Below are 4,581 nucleotides of genomic sequence, written 5' to 3' on the forward strand. Positions count from 1 at the left end.
AAAAAAAAAAAAAAAAACCACACAAGCAACAAGACTGATACAGTTATTCAACTTACTAAGTTTACTAAACTTGAACCTTGTGGTAACAACTGTAATACAAGGCAGAAAATGCTGCCTTTGCCACTATGTTATAAGGACAAACATACTGCAGTGAAGCTTCCTACTTTTACAGATTTATATATACACATTCAAAATGTTTATGTACTTTGGGACATCAGCAAATGCTGAATGRAACCAAAGTCAGCACAGAATGAAGTGATCTCCCCAGACAGATGACAACCTTTGCAGAATTTTTTTCAGCCACTACTTTACCCTGACASCACAGTCTCACACCAATGTCAGGGCAGGGTGGTTAAGCCTGTTGCTTATCCAGAGAAATACTGTCTCTATAAATAGGACAGGTATCACATGTCTGGAATCCACATCTTCCTGGATGTCTACAGCCCTTGTTAAACATRGCCCAGGTTTTAGCTTCTATTTTCCCCAATGAACTGTCAAGTGTACTTTTAACAGATGGTGTTTGCATGACATGCTGTCATGACAAAATAAATCCAATTCCCTGTAAAATAACCTGCCTGATTTTATCTTTCCAGATGGGAAAAAAAAAGGAACAAATCTCTCAAATTAGTATAACACTTTATTGCCTCTAGTGGTTCAGACACCAGGGACTTTAGCTCATATATGTACATACTTTTACATGTTAGTGTGCTTAAAACCTATACCTGCCAGTATTTTGGAACTTACCTAAAAATTAGGTATTGAGATGTATTTTAGTTCTAAGATTCTTCTTACTGGCCAAACTAATTCCTGTCAGAGACTTTTATCTTTATTTCAATCCTGCCAGATTTCCACTTTATCCACAGATATGAAGCATTATCCATGGCTACTGAGATCCATAACATAAGATATAAAAAGTATTACCTTGGATTTGAGTACCTCGCTTTCAGAATATATTTAACCATTGCAGTGTCTGCAAGCAATTTCCTGGACACATCATTTACTATTAATTCAGTCACATGCCCAACGGTTTAACTTTGAGTAAAAAGACTTTTGTAAGCTCTTGAAAGACCCATATCTGGCTTGTACTCTTTCTCCACTGTATAAAATTTCTTTTATCTAGGGTGTCACAGAGTGTTTCATGCTTTCTGCATCTTTCTTCTGTTTTTTTTTCCTTCTTTATCATATCAAACTTGAATTACTTGTCTTTACATTTAAAGCTCTTTCACAGAGTGTATTTTAACTACCATTTCAATTTCATTTTAGATTTTAAAAATTTCAAAACAATGGTGTATTAATGAAAGTAGAAAGTAACATTCCTTTTTAAAGCTTGCAAAACTTTGGCAAAGCTATGCACAAATTAGCAGGATTTATCTTACAGCACTAACAATGTTCCTCTGCAATGCAAAAATAAACTAAACATTTATAAATCAGTATTTATGAAAAATAAGTTTAGTACCACTTTAAATAACACCAGCCTTTCTGAATATACTCTTAGTACATTCTCCACACACCCTCTCTGTTTTAAAAAGAAGTTTAAGAGTATATAAACCTGGCTAATATCAAAGTAAGACATTACTTTACATTGATAGTTCCTCATACTGTATCTCAGTTCTTCAAGGAACCATCAGCTAGAGGAAATGACATGTATTCCATGAGACTAACATCAGAAAAAGTATTTGAAGTCACAGGGCAGGGAGAACAGTGAGGAAATATTCTACTCAGGTTTGGGGTTTCTTTTTCTTCTTTCTCTAACAGCAGGTTTGAGAACATCAAAGATGCGTCAACCACCAGACATGTCTGTAGTACAGAAACAGAGAACTCTCAGTGGATAACACTTAACTCCAGAACTTCTCAACATGTCAGGCTATTCTACACTGCAAAACATATTCTCAGGCCTTTCTGCAGAAATAATTGAAGAGAGGTTGTGAGTTCATTAACATGATAGACAGATTTACATCTTATATACAACCTCTATGGAAAAGATTAGTGATTTAAATTTTTATTTGATAAAAATAAAATCTATTCTTTCTTTACTGATTGAGAAGGAATCAACAAGATTTCTTCCATTTTYTCTGTTGGGATCATAAAAACTACAGTTTCCACAGCTTTGGAGGTCATCTTTATTGTTTTMCTTGGTATATGACACAGGAAAATCAGAATTTCTTTGAGATTTTTTTTTTCTTTTCTAACAAAATTGTAAAGAAGAGAGGCTGGCAGTAACTATAAACATAAACTAGACTTTTAAATATTTTAATAATAATATAAATAATTAGTAGATACATTAACATCCTAATTTAGCTCAGCATCTGGGAAGTGTTTAATCAAGGAGCAGTATTAGGCAGGAGGAAGGGCTTATGCAACAGATGTTTCATTCAGCAAGAGGTACAACATGAGATCTCCCTTGTTATAATACTGGTTCTACTCCAGACATGCTGACCTGCTTTGACACATTTGGAATCTGAAAATACTTTAATGATCTACTCACGCTCATGTAAATTATGTGATTAAATACTTTGAAAGCCTGGACTTCAAAGCAAAATATTATTATGCACAGATCTGTTTTATTACATATCTTCCCTCAGTAGCCATTAAGTTATTAAAAAATATTGTGTGTTCATGCTTCAGGTTCCTTGGAGACCTTATTTTGCCATTCCAGTGCCTAAGGCAGGCTTATAAAAAAGAGGGAGAACAATATTTTATCCAAGCACATAGAGATAAGACAAGGGGAAACAGTTTTATAATAAAAAACAATAGATTAGATTAGATTAGATTAGATTAGATTAGATTAGATTAGATTAGATTAGATTAGATTAGATTAGATGGCAGGAAGAAACTCTCTACTCAGAGGGTGTTGAAGCATTGGATAAGGTTGCCCAGAGAAGTTTTGGATGCCACATCCCTTAGAGTGTTCATGGTCAGGCTGGATGGCATTTTGAGCCACCTGATCTTGTGGAAGGTGTAGGGGGTTGGAACCGGATGATCCCTAAAATTCATTCTGACCCRAGTCATTCTACAACTCTATGAAGTTTGTAATCTGAACAAGACTGCAATGAATGAGTACTTTGCCTCTCTATTCTGATGAAAATAAAAGCTTAAATATGTAAATATTAACCTCTTTCCAGTCAAGAAGTCACACAGAAGTGCAATGAYACTGTTTCAATTAAAAAAGGTATTAGATGCACTAATTAATGTAATAGAGTCAATTTGATTATTCATTAAGCTCCTTAGATTTACATTTATTTACATATTAATTTTTTGAAGATTTCACATTGTAAAGAATCTAATCATTCTAGATATCTAACATAAATATCTAACATAATTTTGGTCATTAAATAATTGCGCTCCAAAAATGAAACCAAAGCATTTCAGTAAGTGTACTAGAAATTACTTGTTTTACATAGCAAATACTGTCATCATTGAAACTTGCTTATAAAAAATGTCTTTGCATGCACCAAATCATCTGTAGTAGATTTTATTTTTAAAACTATGATGCAATCAGAAAAGAGAAAACAAGTTTGATTTACATAAAAATACACATCAAGTCACACTATGTTATTTTAATAATTTTGATCTACATAAATTTGACTACACTAAAAAAAAAGGTGATAATCTATTTACTAATTAGAGGATGCAAACGAGATTTAGCTCCCTTTTTTCCCCCAACATATCTTTTGTAGAATGACATAAATGAAAATTGTTAAGTTGGAACCCTTACGGGATACAAATGCATTGCTTATATGGGTATACAAAAGTATACAGATGTTTCCTTATTTATAAGATCACAGATGTGATGGAAAATACAGGTTTGAGTAGACAGCTGCAATTAAAATACCAAGACAAAAAAATACGTATTTCAATTGTACGGAGCGCTATAGTGTTCTTCCATACAATTTCATCCTGGCTTTTAGAAGAGTAAAAAATTACTTTTAGTAGAATAAGTTCATCATACAATTTCATCCTGGCTTTTAGAAGAGTAAAAAATTACTTTTAGTAGAATAAGTTCATCATACCCTTTAAACAACTCCTTCAGTAGAAATAGCATCACACTGATCTGTCGCAAACAACAGAAGTAAACCCACATTACACTTGTAATGTAGAAATTATAAATTACTGAAACCCAGAGAAATGGAAAAGAAGAAAGAGACAAACAAGGAAGGACAGGTRAGGAAAGTTTTGAAGTTCAGCCACATAATTGCTTACAAGAAGCTAGTTCAAACTCCTTTTTCCCTAATTTACGTATGAATTGACCAAAGCATTGGAATACCGTCGAATAGAAAAATATGGTCATGTTGAGAGCAGATGGCATGGGCTCATAAGGCCATTCTGGGCAGTCGCACAAGGAGAAGCCATTATCAAAACCTGCCTAGAGAACACTGTTACAGATGGCATCGTGTTTCCACAAAATGATTAACAAATCTTACGAAGTATTGTTCTAGTAGTTCAGAAAGCCGTGGCCAGCTGCCAGATTTCATTTAAAACTCAAATTCTCCAGTACTGCTCACTAAAAGAATATTTTAACCATCCCCCTTGCTTCAAAACATCAGACTGAAAAACTGTTCATTTCTGCAACAGAAACCATTA

General features: G+C 33.7%; 1 protein-coding gene across 1 annotated transcript in view; it reads right to left on the minus strand.

Moving 5' to 3' along the window:
- The window catches only part of CSMD1 (CUB and Sushi multiple domains 1), a gene marked incomplete at its 5' end in the record, with an annotated part of 494,218 nt that overhangs the window by 308,097 nt on the left and 181,540 nt on the right, over positions 1-4,581 (minus strand). The window lies entirely within an intron of this gene.

This window comes from Malurus melanocephalus, unplaced genomic scaffold, assembly GCF_030028575.1.
Source record: "Malurus melanocephalus ecotype Western Australia unplaced genomic scaffold, MMel_1.1 scaffold_6, whole genome shotgun sequence".
Lineage (NCBI taxonomy): Eukaryota > Metazoa > Chordata > Aves > Passeriformes > Maluridae > Malurus > Malurus melanocephalus.